General features: G+C 41.2%; 11 non-coding genes across 11 annotated transcripts; all 11 read left to right on the top strand.

The window, feature by feature from the left end:
* The first annotated feature begins 226 nt into the window (after positions 1–226).
* trnas-aga lies at positions 227–308 on the top strand. Its single transcript has one exon. It is a non-coding gene; the product is annotated as a tRNA-Ser (tRNA).
* Positions 309–1,623: 1,315 nt separating this feature from the next.
* trnal-cag lies at positions 1,624–1,706 on the top strand. Its single transcript has one exon. It is a non-coding gene; the product is annotated as a tRNA-Leu (tRNA).
* Positions 1,707–2,053: 347 nt separating this feature from the next.
* trnas-aga lies at positions 2,054–2,135 on the top strand. Its single transcript has one exon. It is a non-coding gene; the product is annotated as a tRNA-Ser (tRNA).
* Positions 2,136–3,574: 1,439 nt separating this feature from the next.
* On the top strand, positions 3,575–3,657 carry trnal-cag. The gene has a single exon. It is a non-coding gene; the product is annotated as a tRNA-Leu (tRNA).
* Positions 3,658–3,923: 266 nt separating this feature from the next.
* trnas-aga lies at positions 3,924–4,005 on the top strand. The gene has a single exon. It is a non-coding gene; the product is annotated as a tRNA-Ser (tRNA).
* A 1,317-nt stretch (positions 4,006–5,322) lies between these two features.
* trnal-cag lies at positions 5,323–5,405 on the top strand. The gene has a single exon. It is a non-coding gene; the product is annotated as a tRNA-Leu (tRNA).
* A 261-nt stretch (positions 5,406–5,666) lies between these two features.
* trnas-aga lies at positions 5,667–5,748 on the top strand. Its single transcript has one exon. It is a non-coding gene; the product is annotated as a tRNA-Ser (tRNA).
* A 1,322-nt stretch (positions 5,749–7,070) lies between these two features.
* Positions 7,071–7,153, top strand: trnal-cag. Its single transcript has one exon. It is a non-coding gene; the product is annotated as a tRNA-Leu (tRNA).
* Positions 7,154–7,419: 266 nt separating this feature from the next.
* Positions 7,420–7,501, top strand: trnas-aga. The gene has a single exon. It is a non-coding gene; the product is annotated as a tRNA-Ser (tRNA).
* A 3,960-nt stretch (positions 7,502–11,461) lies between these two features.
* trnas-aga lies at positions 11,462–11,543 on the top strand. The gene has a single exon. It is a non-coding gene; the product is annotated as a tRNA-Ser (tRNA).
* A 1,584-nt stretch (positions 11,544–13,127) lies between these two features.
* Positions 13,128–13,209, top strand: trnas-aga. The gene has a single exon. It is a non-coding gene; the product is annotated as a tRNA-Ser (tRNA).
* Positions 13,210–17,898: the final 4,689 nt, after the last annotated feature.

Below are 17,898 nucleotides of genomic sequence, written 5' to 3'. Positions count from 1 at the left end.
TAGCAGTAATAATGAGATGATGAAATAACCATTTATAATAAACACTCTCAAATGCAAACCTTCTGGAGCTGAGCAAAGATCAAGGAAAATAAGAAAACAGCTGACTTAATAACAAATGAATGAGGGCAACACTTCCATGTTAATGAGTTACTGCATTGTCTTTCAGTTGTAAAATTATCACTTTCTGTAGGCTATGCCTGGTGGCCCATTCACTGCTGACAAGCCTGTTGTCGTGGCCGAGTGGTTAAGGCGATGGACTAGAAATCCATTAGGATCTTCCTGCGCAGGTTCGAATCCTGCCGACAACGAAATTGAATTTTCTTGACCCCTCCGGAGGTTGAAGTTTAGTCGTGTTTCTTATACCAATCATATTCTCTCAGATCTCCACAAGTACATAGGGATTAGTTGTCCATTTGGGATAGGATCCCACCTCACACCTTTACACCTGGTTATCCATCCTTCTAGCTCTATAGGCCACAGTAGCATAGGTTACAGGTTTGTAGTCAAGCCAAAGATTTCAGGTGAGATCCCATGATACACTCAACAATACAACAACACGATTCTCATGAATAACCATTAAGCCATTTCCTAAGATTTCCCCCATTTGACATGTGGAAACCTGTTGTCACTCTTACCCTGACGGATAGCTCCAGACACTTTTTTGGTCCTATCTGAGGCATTTTTAAATTCATGTCAAAATGGCCATATTCTGAAGACACTCTTAAAGTCTGCAGGGTAATCGAACTGGCCACATCTAAACCTTGTTAAACCCTAAAAGAAAAAGTAAAAACACGATTGCATTGAAAATAACCATTAAGTCATTCAGGTCGCAAACTCCCCTATAGGCATGGTTTGAAACCCACTCCTGACAACTTTTTAGCGCCTGCATGTCATGCACCTTTGTAAAATCCAGTTGAAAAATAAATGACTTAAGGTAATGTAAATGACACCTGGTTAATATGAGTAGTGAATAACTATCGTATTTTTAATATTCTGCAAAAACAGCTAGTTGATGAGAGGCTGAAAGAGAATTGCAAGAATCGCGCAATTTCAAAGGCGGCCCACAAACAGGCGAATAACAAAAAGCATCTCGGAACGCACAACTCGTCGGTCGTTGTCAGTGGATTGTATTGGCGGGAAGAACAAAAGTATCATCTGCAGGGTAATCGAAGTCGCCGCATCTAATGTCAAGCCACAGGTCACAGGTGAGCTGCCTTGTTAAACCCTAAAAATAAATAATAACACGATTGCGTTGAAAATTTAAGCCATTTGTTAAGATTTCCTCCATGTGGACCTGTTGTCACTCTTACCCTGATGATTGCTGATGTTTACAGACACTTTTTCGGTCTTATCTGAGGAATTTGATCATTTATATCAGAATGGCCATATTCTGAGGCCAGTTTAGCGTTCATTCAATGACGATTTACTACTCTTTTCCATTGAAGGCCATATTGAGGTTAAATCAATGACTGGAGTTTTTCATTGATAAAAACAAATGACTATTGAAAGTGCAAGTCGGTATCGTGCATAAATTTACTGGTCTCTGTGGTGATTTTAGAAGGCTGTGCCTATTTCTACTTTCACCCCATACTATTTAACCCGATACCCAGGTACTGTGCTGTAGTCAGGATGGCCGAGCGGTCTAAGGCGCTGCGTTCAGGTCGCAGTCTCCCATGGAGGCGTGGGTTCAAATCCCACTTCTGACAGATGTTTAGTGCCTCACAGGAGTCATGCTGCTTAGCAGTAATAATGAGATGATGAAATAACCATTTATAATAAACACTCTCAAATGCAAACCTTCTGGAGCTGAGCAAAGATCAAGGAAAATAAGAAAACAACAGTTGACTTAATAACAAATGAATGAGGGCAACACTCCATGTTAATGAGTTACTGCATTGTCTTTCAGTTGTAAAATTATAGGCTATGCCTGGTGGCCCACTTGTAACGATGGTGGTTAAGGCGATCCTGCCACCTTTCTCTTAGGCTTGTCTTTCAGTTGTAAAATTATCACTTTCTGGCTATGCCTGGTGGCCCATTCACTGCTGACAAGCCTGTTGTCGTGGCCGAGTGGTTAAGGCGATGGACTAGAAATCCATTAGGATCTTCCTGCGCAGGTTCGAATCCTGCCGACAACGAAATTGAATTTTCTTGACCCCTCCGGAGGTTGAAGTTTAGTCGTGTTTCTTATACCAATCATATTCAATCATCTCAGATCTCCACAAGTACATAGGGATTAGTTGTCCATTTGGGATAGGATCCCACCTCACACCTTTACACACCTGGTTATCCATCCTTCTAGCTCTATAGGCCACAGTAGCATAGGTTACAGGTTTGTAGTCAAGCCAAAGATTTCAGGTGAGATCCCATGATACACTCAACAATACAACAAACGATTCTCATGAATAACCATTAAGCCATTTTAAGATTTCCCCCATTTGACATGAATGTCACATCTTACCCTGACGGAAGCTCCAGACACTTTTGGCCATTTTTAAATTCATGTCAAAATCCCCCATTTGACATTCTGGAAACCTGTTGTCACTCTTACCCTGACGGTAATCCAGACACTTTTGGTCCTATCTGAGGCATTTTTAAAAGAAAAATGGCCACGATGCATCTGAAAATAACCATTAAGTCATTCTCTTAAACTGCAGGGCATGGTTTGAAACCCACATCTGACAACCTTGTTAAACCGCTAAAAGAAAATGTCATGCACTTTGTAAAATCCAGTTGAAAATAACCAAATGACTTAAGGTAATGTAAATCCCCTACCATGGTTTAAAAGTAGTGAATAACTATCTGTACTTTTTAATATTCATGCAAAATGCAGCTTTGTGAAATCCAGTTGAAAAATAAATGACTTAAGGTATTGTAAATGACACCTGCCCAGTTAATATGAGTAGTGAATAACAAAAAGCATATTCGTTGTTGGTATTCTGCAAAAACACTAGTTGATGAGAGGCTGAAAGAGAATTGCAAGAATCGCGCAATTTCAACAGGCGAGCCACAAACAGGCGAATAACAAAAAGCATCTCGGAACGCACAACTCGTCGGTCGTTATCAGTGGATTGTACTGGGCGGGAAGAACAAAAATATAGCCTGCAGGGTAATCGCCGCATCTAATGTCAAGCCACAGGTCACAGGTGAGCTGCCTTGTTAAACCTAAAAATAAATAATAACACGATTGCGTTGAAAATACCCACTAAGCCATTTGTTAAGATTTCCTCCATGTGGACCTGTTGTCACTCTTACCCTGATGATTGCTGATGTTTACAGACACTTTTTCGGTCTTATCTGAGGAATTTGATCATTTATATCAGAATGGCCATATTCTGAGGCCAGTTTAGCGTTCATTCAATGACGATTTACTACTCTTTTCCATTGAAGGCATATTGATTGAGGTTAAATCAATGACTGGAGTTTTTCATTGATAAAAACAAATGACTGTTGAAAGTGCAAGTCGTATCGTGCATAAATTTACTGGTCTCTGTGGTGATTTTAGAAGGCTGTGCTCTATTTCTATTTCTACTGTCACCCCATACTATTTAACCCGATACCCAGGTACTGAGCTGTAGTCAGGATGGCCGAGCGGTCTAAGGCGCTGCGTTCAGGTCGCAGTCTCCCATGGAGGCGTGGGTTCAAATCCCACTTCTGACAGATGTTTAGTGCCTCACAGGAGTCATGCTGCTTAGCAGTACTAATGAGATGATGAAATAACCATTTATAATAAACACTCTCAAATGCAAACCTTCTGGAGCTGAGCAAAGATCAAGGAAAATAAGAAAACAGCTGTACTTAATAACAAATGAATGAGGGCAACACTTCATTTTAATGAGTTAATGAGTTACTGCATTGTCTTTCAGTTGTAAAATTATCACTTTCTGTAGGCTATGCCTGGTGGCCCATTCACTGCTGACAAGCCTGTTGTCGTGGCCGAGTGGTTAAGGCGATGGACTAGAAATCCATTAGGATCTTCCTGCGCAGGTTCGAATCCTGCCGACAACGAAATTGAATTTTCTTGACCCCTCCGGAGGTTGAAGTTTAGTCGTGTTTCTTATACCAATCATATTCTCTCAGATCTCCACAAGTACATAGGGATTAGTTGTCCATTTGGGATAGGATCCCACCTCACACCTTTACACACCTGGTTATCCATCCTTCTAGCTCTATAGGCCACAGTAGCATAGGTTACAGGTTTGTAGTCAAGCCAAAGATTTCAGGTGAGATCCCATGATACACTCAACAATACAACAACACGATTCTCATGAATAACCATTAAGCCATTTCCTAAGATTTCCCCCATTTGACATGTGGAAACCTGTTGTCACTCTTACCCTGACGGATAGCTCCAGACACTTTTTTGGTCCTATCTGAGGCATTTTTAAATTCATGTCAAAATGGCCATATTCTGAAGACACTCTTTGCAGGGTAATCGAACTGGCCACATCTAAACCTTGTTAAACCCTAAAAGAAAAAGTAAAAACACAATTGCATTGAAAATAACCATTAAGTCATTCAGGTCGCAAACTCCCCTATAAGCATGGTTTGAAACCCACTCCTGACAACTTTTTAGCGCCTGCATGTCATGCACCTTTGTAAAATCCAGTTGAAAAATAAATGACTTAAGGTAATGTAAATGACACCTAGTTAATATGAGTAGTGAATAACTATCGTATTTTTAATATTCTGCAAAAACAGCTAGTTGATGAGAGGCTGAAAGAGAATTGCAAGAATCGCGCAATTTCACAGGCGGCCCACAAACAGGCGAATAACAAAAAGCATCTCGGAACGCACAACTCGTCGGTCGTTGTCAGTGGATTGTATTGGCGGGAAGAACAAAAATATAGCCTGCAGGGTAATCGAAGTCGCCGCATCTAATGTCAAGCCACAGGTCACAGGTGAGCTGCCTTTGTTAAACCCTAAAAATAAATAATAACACGATTGCGTTGAAAATACCCACTAAGCCATTTGTTAAGATTTCCTCCATGTGGACCTGTTGTCACTCTTACCCTGATGATTGCTGATGTTTACAGACACTTTTTCGGTCTTATCTGAGGAATTTGATCATTTATATCAGAATGGCCATATTCTGAGGCCAGTTTAGCGTTCATTCAATGACGATTTACTACTCTTTTCCATTGAAGGCCATATTGAGGTTAAATCAATGACTGGAGTTTTTCATTGATAAAAACAAATGACTATTGAAAGTGCAAGTCGGTATCGTGCATAAATTTACTGGTCTCTGTGGTGATTTTAGAAGGCTGTGCCTATTTCTACTTTCACCCCATACTATTTAACCCGATACCCAGGTACTGTGCTGTAGTCAGGATGGCCGAGCGGTCTAAGGCGCTGCGTTCAGGTCGCAGTCTCCCATGGAGGCGTGGGTTCAAATCCCACTTCTGACAGATGTTTAGTGCCTCACAGGAGTCATGCTGCTTAGCAGTAATAATGAGATGATGAAATAACCATTTATAATAAACACTCTCAAATGCAAACCTTCTGGAGCTGAGCAAAGATCAAGGAAAATAAGAAAACAGCTGTACTTAATAACAAATGAATGAAGGGAACATTTCAATGAGTTAATGAGTTACTGCATTGTCTTTCAGTTGTAAAATTATCACTTTCTGTAGGCTATGCCTGGTGGCCCATTCACTGCTGACAAGCCTGTTGTCGTGGCCGAGTGGTTAAGGCGATGGACTAGAAATCCATTAGGATCTTCCTGCGCAGGTTCGAATCCTGCCGACAACGAAATTGAATTTTCTTGACCCCTCCGGAGGTTGAAGTTTAGTCGTGTTTCTTATACCAATCATATTCTCTCAGATCTCCACAAGTACATAGGGATTAGTTGTCCATTTGGGATAGGATCCCACCTCACACCTTTACACACCTGGTTATCCATCCTTCTAGCTCTATAGGCCACAGTAGCATAGGTTACAGGTTTGTAGTCAAGCCAAAGATTTCAGGTGAGATCCCATGATACACTCAACAATACAACAACACGATTCTCATGAATAACCATTAAGCCATTTCCTAAGATTTCCCCCATTTGACATGTGGAAACCTGTTGTCACTCTTACCCTGACGGATAGCTCCAGACACTTTTTTGGTCCTATCTGAGGCATTTTTAAATTCATGTCAAAATGGCCATATTCTGAAGACACTCTTAAAGTCTGCAGGGTAATCGAACTGGCCACATCTAAACCTTGTTAAACCCTAAAAGAAAAAGTAAAAACACGATTGCATTGAAAATAACCATTAAGTCATTCAGGTCGCAGACTCCCCTATAAGCATGGTTTGAAACCCACTCCTGACAACTTTTTAGCGCCTGCATGTCATGCACCTTTGTAAAATCCAGTTGAAAAATAAATGACTTAAGGTAATGTAAATGACACCTAGTTAATATGAGTAGTGAATAACTATCGTATTTTTAATATTCTGCAAAATCAGCTAGTTGATGAGAGGCTGAAAGAGAATTGCAAGAATCGCGCAATTTCACAGGCGGCCCACAAACAGGCGAATAACAAAAAGCATCTCGGAACGCACAACTCGTCGGTCGTTGTCAGTGGATTGTATTGGCGGGAAGAACAAAAGTATCATCTGCAGGGTAATCGAAGTCGCCGCATCTAATGTCAAGCCACAGGTCACAGGTGAGCTGCCTTGTTAAACCCTAAAAATAAATAATAACACGATTGCGTTGAAAATACCCATTAAGCCATTTGTTAAGATTTCCCCCATGTGGACCTGTTGTCACTCTTACCCTGATGATTGCTGATGTTTACAGACACTTTTTCGGTCTTATCTGAGGAATTTGATCATTTATATCAGAATGGCCATATTCTGAGGCCAGTTTAGCGTTCATTCAATGACGATTTACTACTCTTTTCCATTGAAGGCCATATTGAGGTTAAATCAATGACTGGAGTTTTTCATTGATAAAAACAAATGACTATTGAAAGTGCAAGTCGGTATCGTGCATAAATTTACTGGTCTCTGTGGTGATTTTAGAAGGCTGTGCCTATTTCTACTTTCACCCCATACTATTTAACCCGATACCCAGGTACCGTGCTGTAGTCAGGATGGCCGAGCGGTCTAAGGCGCTGCGTTCAGGTCGCAGTCTCCCATGGAGGCGTGGGTTCAAATCCCACTTCTGACAGATATTTAGTGCCTCACAGGAGTCATGCTGCTTAGCAGTAATCATGAGATGATGAAATAACCATTTATAATAAACACTCTCAAATGCAAACCTTCTGGAGCTGAGCAAAGATCAAGGAAAATAAGAAAACAGCTGTACTTAATAACAAATGAATGAGGGCAACACTTCATTTTAATGAGTTAATGAGTTACTGCATTGTCTTTCAGTTGTAAAATTATCACTTTCTGTAGGCTATGCCTGGTGGCCCATTCACTGCTGACAAGCCTGTTGTCGTGGCCGAGTGGTTAAGGCGATGGACTAGAAATCCATTAGGATCTTCCTGCGCAGGTTCGAATCCTGCCGACAACGAAATTGAATTTTCTTGACCCCTCCGGAGGTTGAAGTTTAGTCGTGTTTCTTATACCAATCATATTCTCTCAGATCTCCACAAGTACATAGGGATTAGTTGTCCATTTGGGATAGGATCCCACCTCACACCTTTACACACCTGGTTATCCATCCTTCTAGCTCTATAGGCCACAGTAGCATAGGTTACAGGTTTGTAGTCAAGCCAAAGATTTCAGGTGAGATCCCATGATACACTCAACAATACAACAACACGATTCTCATGAATAACCATTAAGCCATTTCCTAAGATTTCCCCCATTTGACATGTGGAAACCTGTTGTCACTCTTACCCTGACGGATAGCTCCAGACACTTTTTTGGTCCTATCTGAGGCATTTTTAAATTCATGTCAAAATGGCCATATTCTGAAGACACTCTTAAAGTCTGCAGGGTATCGAACTGGCCACATCTAAACCTTGTTAAACCCTAAAAGAAAAAGTAAAAACACGATTGCATTGAAAATAACCATTAAGTCATTCAGGTCGCAAACTCCCCTATAAGCATGGTTTGAAACCCACTCCTGACAACTTTTTAACGCCTGCATGTCATGCACCTTTGTAAAATCCAGTTGAAAAATAAATGACTTAAGGTAATGTAAATGACACCTAGTTAATATGAGTAGTGAATAACTATCGTATTTTTAATATTCTGCAAAATCAGCTAGTTGATGAGAGGCTGAAAGAGAATTGCAAGAATCGCGCAATTTCACAGGCGGCCCACAAACAGGCGAATAACAAAAAGCATCTGAACGCACAATTTCGTCGGTCGTTGTCAGTGGATTGTATTGGCGGGAAGAACAAAAATATAGCCTGCAGGGTAATCTAAGTCGCCGCATCTAATGTCAAGCCACAGGTCACAGGTGAGCTGCCTTGTTAAACCCTAAAAATAAATATAACACGATTGCGTTGAAAATACCCACTAAGCCATTTGTTAAGATTTCCTCCATGTGGACCTGTTGTCACTCTTACCCTGATGATTGCTGATGTTTACAGACACTTTTTCGGTCTTATCTGAGGAATTTGATCATTTATATCAGAATGGCCATATTCTGAGGCCAGTTTAGCGTTCATTCAATGACGATTTACTACTCTTTTCCATTGAAGGCCATATTGAGGTTAAATCAATGACTGGAGTTTTTCATTGATAAAAACAAATGACTATTGAAAGTGCAAGTCGGTATCGTGCATAAATTTACTGGTCTCTGTGGTGATTTTAGAAGGCTGTGCCTATTTCTACTTCCCCCATACTATTTAACCCTTTACCCAGGTCACACTGTCTGTTTTGAAGGGTCAGAAATGGCACATCTCTCCAAAACTTCATATGTGTGACCAGGTAACCCTCCTAAACTGTCAATCAGTCATTTCTCCCACTTCTGCAGATGTCAAAGAAAAAAGAAAAAGTTCACGCACACACAGCAAGGATGGAGTTAAAAAGTGCGGTGCTTAAAGACACAGAGAGCAGGCAATGGCATTACCATAATCTCTAGGCCGTAAGTTCAACGAGATATAAAATGACCGTAGCTTCGGTATAAGCGCAGCGACCATTAGAAAATAGGCCCAAAATTAAGCCTGCTGGACAACGTCATTTGCTTTTGGGTGACAGTGAGAGAACCGTTAGGGTGAGAAGCAAATTCGACCTCAGGTACGTTAATATGGTCCAAATGATCCGTGCAAGCCTAACCTTGACCCTGTGGCATTAACCCTTAATAGTTAAAAGAAGGTGTTTACTTCAAAGAGTTTGCATTGACTTCTCTCCCCATAGGAATACATTGCCTGAACCCCTAAATTCAACCTGAAGCCTATGTGGGTTATGAATGTCGTATGAAAATGTCTTCGATGACAGTCCATCAGGCCACTACGCGGTCTACCTGTGTTGATTCTAAGCTTCCTGGACCAACCGGAAGTGGTTAAAATCACCCTAAAAGTGTATATCCATACCCTGCCTGTAGTTTGACAGACATAGTGCATTCAACCCTGTGTAAATCAGTCAATTCTTAACGTAAGGACTTAAAACTCAGGATTCTGTAAAAGCATACCCCAGTGAGGATATGTGTTGACTTGTAGCTTCCTGTGCCAACCGGAAGTGCCATAATTGGTGTCTCTTGGGCTGTTTCGAGGGGTTAAAAAAGTCAGATCTTTCCAAAACTTCATATATGTGATTAGACAACCCCCATGAACTGTAAATCAGTCATTTTTCCCATAATATTTCAAAGGAAAACTAAATCACACATACACACAGCTTGGAAGTAGGGACCCATTGGGGTGCATAGAGACATACACTGCCTGCATTAGTTAACCTTGTTGGAACTTTTAAAGAACCGTCAGACCTAGAGTTCCGAAACTTTAGAATCCTGTTCTAGACCTCGGGTCGATAGTGCGTGGTGAGTTAGGTGGTGGCTCTAGAAGGTTCTCGGACCGAGAAATAGCCTCGTACATTTGCAATGACTTCAATTCATTTTGACCATTACGAAAATGGCGACATTTAGAAAAGTCTCAGAGACAAAAGACTAGGTGCATCGAAACCGGCTCGGCCCATAGAGACGGACCCCAACGTTTCGGTCCGATAGCTCATTCAAGGACCCCGTAGCAAGTCATGGAAAAAAGTGGATTTTCAGCACCAATTAGGGTTTTGCTCGGACACCAAATGAAAATCGAGTTGAAACTTGGGATTCGGGGTCGCCTCAGCTAGGCCTACACGTAACATAAGAAATGGACCCGCAGCTAGAACGTAACTATGTGTTTTATGTTTTTTTTATGGTTTGAACCAAAAGCGTTGTGAATTTTGGGCCAGCTCTGAAGTATGTGATAGTTGGCTACTAAACAGGTTGGAAAAAGTGGGTTTAGTATCAGTTTGTTTCAGTTTGGTGTCAGAATGATATCTAATTGACTGATGGACGGTGGTGATTGCTGGTGACTCTTGTCCATTTGCAATATGTTTAAACAGTGAGGTACCATCACCAAAAGTGACATTCTGAAATCAACCCTAACGAGCCATTGAGATGAACCAGAATCACTGCCCAGCCATCCCGAGTTCATCGGGCCAGTCAATTTCACATTCCTGCAGGATTTTTATAGCATGACAAATTCGTGATGGTACCTGCCCATTGAAACATATTGCAAATGCACAGTGACTTTGCAAAAGTGAGAAAACATAAACAAATGGACATGATGAAATCAACACAACGAGTGATGGAAAGGTACAACTCTCACTGCTCGGCCATCCTGTGTTCATCAGGCCAGTCAATTTAGCATTTTTGAGCATGTCAAATTTCATATGGTAAATGCACATTGAAACATATTGCAAATGCACGTGCACTTACAATATGATTCTATAGTGAAAAAACATCACCTAATGGACATGATGAAATCAACACAACGAGTTCATTGATGGAAATGTACAACTATCACGCTCGTGCCATCCTGTGTTCATTTTCAGACCAGTCAATTTTGCATTTTTGAGCATGTCAAATTTCATATTTAAATGCACATTGAAACATATTGCAAATGCACGTGCATTTGCAATATGATTCTATAGTGTGAAAAACATCACAAAATGGACATGATGAAGTCAATACCCAGGTAATGAGCTGATGGAGGATGGGAGCAACTAAGGCGCTGTCAGGCCAGTCTCCCATGGAGGCGTGGGTTCAAATCCCAGAAAACAGTTTAATGCCTCACAGGAGTCATGCTGCTTAGCAGTAATAAATGAGATGATAAAATAACCATTTATAATAAACACTCTCAAATGCAAACCTTCTGGAGCTGAGCAAAGATCAAGGAAAATAAGAAAACAGCTGTACTTAATAACAAATGAATGAAGGGAACATTTCAATGAGTTAATGAGTTACTGCATTGTCTTTCAGTTGTAAAATTATCACTTTCTGTAGGCTATGCCTGGTGGCCCATTCACTGCTGACAAGCCTGTTGTCGTGGCCGAGTGGTTAAGGCGATGGACTAGAAATCCATTAGGATCTTCCTGCGCAGGTTCGAATCCTGCCGACAACGAAATTGAATTTTCTTGACCCCTCCGGAGGTTGAAGTTTAGTCGTGTTTCTTATACCAATCATATTCTCTCAGATCTCCACAAGTACATAGGGATTAGTTGTCCATTTGGGATAGGATCCCACCTCACACCTTTACACACCTGGTTATCCATCCTTCTAGCTCTATAGGCCACAGTAGCATAGGTTACAGGTTTGTAGTCAAGCCAAAGATTTCAGGTGAGATCCCATGATACACACAACAATACAACAACACGATTCTCATGAATAACCATTAAGCCATTTCCTAAGATTTCCCCCATTTGACATGTGGAAACCTGTTGTCACTCTTACCCTGACGGATAGCTCCAGACACTTTTTTGGTCCTATCTGAGGCATTTTTAAATTCATGTCAAAATGGCCATATTCTGAAGACACTCTTAAAGTCTGCAGTAATCGAACTGGCCACATCTAAACCTTGTTAAACCCTAAAAGAAAAAGTAAAAACACGATTGCATTGAAAATAACCATTAAGTCATTCAGGTCGCAGACTCCCCTATAAGCATGGTTTGAAACCCACTCCTGACAACTTTTTAGCGCCTGCATGTCATGCACCTTTGTAAAATCCAGTTGAAAAATAAATGACTTAAGGTAATGTAAATGACACCTAGTTAATATGAGTAGTGAATAACTATCGTATTTTTAATATTCTGCAAAAACAGCTAGTTGATGAGAGGCTGAAAGAGAATTGCAAGAATCGCGCAATTTCACAGGCGGCCCACAAACAGGCGAATAACAAAAAGCATCTCGGAACGCACAACTCGTCGGTCGTTGTCAGTGGATTGTATTGGCGGGAAGAACAAAAATATAGCCTGCAGGGTAATCGAAGTCGCCGCATCTAATGTCAAGCCACAGGTCACAGGTGAGCTGCCTTGTTAAACCCTAAAAATAAATAATAACACGATTGCGTTGAAAATACCCATTAAGCCATTTGTTAAGATTTCCCCCATGTGGACCTGTTGTCACTCTTACCCTGATGATTGCTGATATTTACAGACACTTTTTCGGTCTTATCTGAGGAATTTGATCATTTATATCAGAATGGCCATATTCTGAGGCCAGTTTAGCGTTCATTCAATGACGATTTACTACTCTTTTCCATTGAAGGCCATATTGAGGTTAAATCAATGACTGGAGTTTTTCATTGATAAAAACAAATGACTATTGAAAGTGCAAGTCGGTATCGTGCATAAATTTACTGGTCTCTGTGGTGATTTTAGAAGGCTGTGCCTATTTCTACTTTCACCCCATACTATTTAACCCGATACCCAGGTACCGTGCTGTAGTCAGGATGGCCGAGCGGTCTAAGGTGCTGCGTTCAGTCCACAGTAATCATGAGGTGATAAAATAACCATTTATAATAAACACTCTCAAATGCAAACCTTCTGGAGCTGAGCAAAGATCAAGGAAAATAAGAAAACAGCTGTACTTAATAACAAATGAATGAGGGCAACACTTAATTTTAATGAGTTACTGCATTGTCTTTCAGTTGTAAAATTATCACTTTCTGTAGGCTATGCCTGGTGGCCCATTCACTGCTGACAAGCCTGTTGTCGTGGCCGAGTGGTTAAGGCGATGGACTAGAAATCCATTAGGATCTTCCTGCGCAGGTTCGAATCCTGCCGACAACGAAATTGAATTTTCTTGACCCCTCCGGAGGTTGAAGTTTAGTCGTGTTTCTTATACCAATCATATTCTCTCAGATCTCCACAAGTACATAGGGATTAGTTGTCCATTTGGGATAGGATCCCACCTCACACCTTTACACACCTGGTTATCCATCCTTCTAGCTCTATAGGCCACAGTAGCATAGGTTACAGGTTTGTAGTCAAGCCAAAGATTTCAGGTGAGATCCCATGATACACTCAACAATACAACAACAGGATTCTCATGAATAACCATTAAGCCCCTAGGATTTCCCCCATTTGACATTGGAAACCTTTGTCACGGAAGTGCCTTAATTGGATCTCAGGGGCTGTTTCGAGGGGTCCTAAAAAGCATTTTTCTGTCAAAACTTCATATGTGTGATTACACTCAACCCCCATGAACTGTAAATCAGTCATTTTTCCCATCTAAAATTTCAAAGGAAAACTAAGAAAAACAAAAACACGATTGCATTGAAAATAACCATTGGGGTTTGTAGTCACAGACAGTGACTCCAATAGTTAGTTTGAAACCCAGCTGACAAAAGCGCCGTCATGTCATGCACCTCCAGAGTTTGAAACTTTAAAACCTGAGTTAACCTGAGGTGAATAAGTGTATTTTGGTAGTTAGGTGGTCTAGAAGGTTCTGAGAGGCGAGAAATATGAGTACATTTGCAATGACTTCAATTCATTTTGACCATTACATTTGCAAAATGACGACCATTTAAACGACATTTAGAAAAATCTGAGACACAAGAGACACAAGACTAGGTGCATTGACAGCTCGGCCCATAGAGACGGACCCCAACGTTTCGGTCCGATAGCTCATTCAAGGACCCCATAGCAAGGCATTGAAAAAAGTGGATTTTCAGCACCAAACAGGGTTTTACTCGGGCACCGAAGGACCTATCGAGCCAAACTCGGGATTCGGGGTCGCCTCACATAGGCCTTCACATAATGTCCGACCTGGAAGCAGCTAGAACGTAACTATGTGTTTTACGTTTTTATTATGTTTTAAACTAAAGGCACTGTGAATTATGGGCCTGCTCTGACATATATGATAGTTGGCTTCTAAATGAGTTGGAAAAGGAATTTGGGTTTAATCAGAATCAATCGGTATCAGTTTGGTGTCAAAATGACATCTAATTGACTGATGGACACTGACTTGCTAGTTGACGTTTCAAATGCATTTGCAATATGTTTAAACGGAGAGGGACCATCACCAAAATGGCATTCTGAAATCAACACAAAAAAAAATGTCTCCCATGGAATATCACCATAGTCTCCAGAAATGCAAACCTTCTGGAGCTGAGCAAAGATCAAGGAAAATAAGTCTCCAGACTGTGCCGAGTTCAACGAGACGCCCCGCTTGACCGTAGCTATGCTCTGAGTGCAGTGACCTTGAAAAAAACCAGAACCAAAATGAAGCCTGGCCCTCAATGTCATTTGCTTTTGGGTGACAGTGAGAGAACCGTTAGGGTGAGAAGCACAATTCGACCTCAGGTATGTTCCTAAGGTCCTCCCGATCCGTGCAAGCCTAACCATGACCGTGTACCATTAACCCTTAATAGTTAAAATAAGGTGTTTACTTCAAAGAGTTTGCATTGACTTCTCTCCCCATAGGAATACATTGCCTGCACCTCTAAATTCAACCTGAAGCCTATGTGGGTTATGAATGCCTTATGAACCTGTCTTCTATGACAGTCCATCAGACCACTATGAGGTCTACCTGTGTCGATTCTAAGCTTCCTGGAGCAACCGGAAGTGGTTAGATTGACCCAAAAGGAGTTTTGATGTACATAACCTTCAAAGGTGAAAATGACTCATTCAACATTCAACATCACTGTAGATCATAGATCAGTCAATTCTTAACTTAAAGACTTAAAACTCAGGATTCTGTAAGTGTTTATGTCAATCAAGACATGTGTTTACTTATAGCTTCCTGTGCCAACCGGAAGTGCCTTTAATTGGGTCACACTGTCTGTTTTGAAGGGTTAGAAAAGTCACATCTCTCCAAAACTTCATATGTGTGACCAGGTAACCCTCCTAAACTGTCAATCAGTCATTTCTTCCAGCAGATGTCAAAGAAAAAATCTCACACGCACACACAGCAAGGATGGAGTTAAAAAGTGCGGTGCTTAAAGACACAGAGAGCAGGCAATGGCATTACCATAATCTCTAGGCCGTGCCGAGTTCAACGAGATATCCCGCTTGACCGTAGCTCGCTCGGTCTGAGCGCAGCGACCATTAGAAAAGTAGGCCCAAAATTAAGCCTGCCCCACAACGTCATTTGCTTTTGGGTGACAGTGAGAGAACCGTTAGGGTGAGAAGCACAATTCGACCTCAGGTACGTTCCCATGGTCCTCCCGATCCGTGCAAGCCTAACCTTGACCCTGTGGCATTAACCCTTCATAGTTAAAAGAAGGTGTTTACTTCAAAGAGTTTGCATTGACTTCTCTCCCCATAGGAATACATTGCCTGAACCCCTAAATTCAACCTGAAGCCTATGTGGGTTATGAATGTCGTATGAAAATGTCTTCGATGACAGTCCATCAGGCCACTACGCGGTCTACCTGTGTTGATTCTAAGCTTCCTGGACCAACCGGAAGTGGTTAAAATCACCCTAAAAGTGTATATCCATACCCTGCCTGTAGTTTGACAGACATAGTGCATTCAACCCTGTGTAAATCAGTCAATTCTTAACGTAAGGACTTAAAACTCAGGATTCTGTAAAAGCATACCCCAGTGAGGATATGTGTTGACTTGTAGCTTCCTGTGCCAACCGGAAGTGCCATAATTGGTGTCTCTTGGGCTGTTTCGAGGGGTTAAAAGTCAGAGTCAGATCTTTCCAAAACTTCATATATGTGATTAGACAACCCCCATGAACTGTAAATCAGTCATTTTTCCCATAATATTTCAAAGGAAAACTAAATCACACATACACACAGCTTGGAAGTAGGGACCCATTGGGGTGCATAGAGACATACACTGCCTGCATTAGTTAACCTTGTTGGAACTTTTAAAGAACCGTCAGACCTAGAGTTCCGAAACTTTAGAATCCTGTTCTAGACCTCGGGTCGATAGTGCGTGGTGAGTTAGGTGGCTCTAGAAGGTTCTCGGACCGAGAAATAGCCTCGTACATTTGCAATGACTTCAATTCATTTTGACCATTACGAAAATGGCGACATTTAGAAAAGTCTCAGAGACAAAAGACTAGGTGCATTGAAACCGGCTCGGCCCATAGAGACGGACCCCAACGTTTCGGTCCGATAGCTCATTCAAGGACCCCGTAGCAAGTCATGGAAAAAAGTGGATTTTCAGCACCAATTAGGGTTGCTCGGACACCAAATGACCGATCGAGCCGAAACTTGGGATTCGGGGTCGCCTCAGCTAGGCCTACACGTAACATAAGAAATGGACCCGCAGCTAGAACGTAACTATGTGTTTTATGTTTTTTTTATGGTTTGAACCAAAAGCGTTGTGAATTTTGGGCCAGCTCTGAAGTATGTGATAGTTGGCTACTAAACAGGTTGGAAAAAGTGGGTTTAGTATCAGTTTGTTTCAGTTTGGTGTCAGAATGATATCTAATTGACTGATGGACGGTGACTTGCTGGTGACTCTTGTCCATTTGCAATATGTTTAAACAGTGAGGTACCATCACCAAAAGTGACATTCTGAAATCAACCCTAACGAGCCATTGAGATGAACCAGAATCACTGCCCAGCCATCCCGAGTTCATCGGGCCAGTCAATTTCACATTCCTGCAGGATTTTTATAGCATGACAAATTCGTGATGGTACCTGCCCATTGAAACATATTGCAAATGCACAGTGAGTGAGAAAACATAAACAAAAGTGAGAAAACATAAACAAATGGACATGATGAAATCAACACAACGAGTGATGGAAAGGTACAACTCTCACTGCTCGGCCATCCTGTGTTCATCAGGCCAGTCAATTTAGCATTTTTGAGCATGTCAAATTTCATATGGTAAATGCACATTGAAACATATTGCAAATGCACCGTTGTCACACTTACAATATGATTCTATAGTGAAAAAACATCACCTAATGGACATGATGAAATCAACACATTTAGTGATGGAAATGTACAACTATCACTGCTCGGCCATCCTGTGTTCATCAGACCAGTCAATTTTGCATTTTTGAGCATGTCAAATTTCATATGGTAAATGCACATTGATAAAAACAAATATTGCAAATGCACGTGCATTTGCAATATGATTCTATAGTGAAAAACATCACAAAATGGACATGATGAACTGTCAATATAACGAGCGATTTAAAAGGAGCAACTATCACTGTCAGGCCATACCGAAAGAAAACAGCAGGCACAGTCAAGAGGTACTTAATAACAAATGAATGATGGGAACATTTAATTTTAATGAGTTAATGAGTTACTGCATTGTCTTTCAGTTGTAAAATCATCACAGTAAATGTAGGCTATGATGGTGGCCCATATAACTGCTGAAAAGCCTGTGGAGCTGTCGTGGCAAGGAAAAAAGAAATGGACTGACTTAATAACAAATGAATGAGGGAACTTCCTGCGCATGGTTAATGAGTTACTGCATTGTCTTTCAGTTGTAAAATTATCACTTTCTGTAGGCTATGCCTGGTGGCCCATTCACTGCTGACAAGCCTGTTGTTGAAGTGGTTA

This window comes from Oncorhynchus gorbuscha, linkage group LG22 (genome assembly GCF_021184085.1).
Source record: "Oncorhynchus gorbuscha isolate QuinsamMale2020 ecotype Even-year linkage group LG22, OgorEven_v1.0, whole genome shotgun sequence".
Taxonomy (NCBI): Eukaryota; Metazoa; Chordata; class Actinopteri; order Salmoniformes; family Salmonidae; genus Oncorhynchus; species Oncorhynchus gorbuscha.
This window is presented reverse-complemented; position numbering and strand designations above follow the sequence as displayed.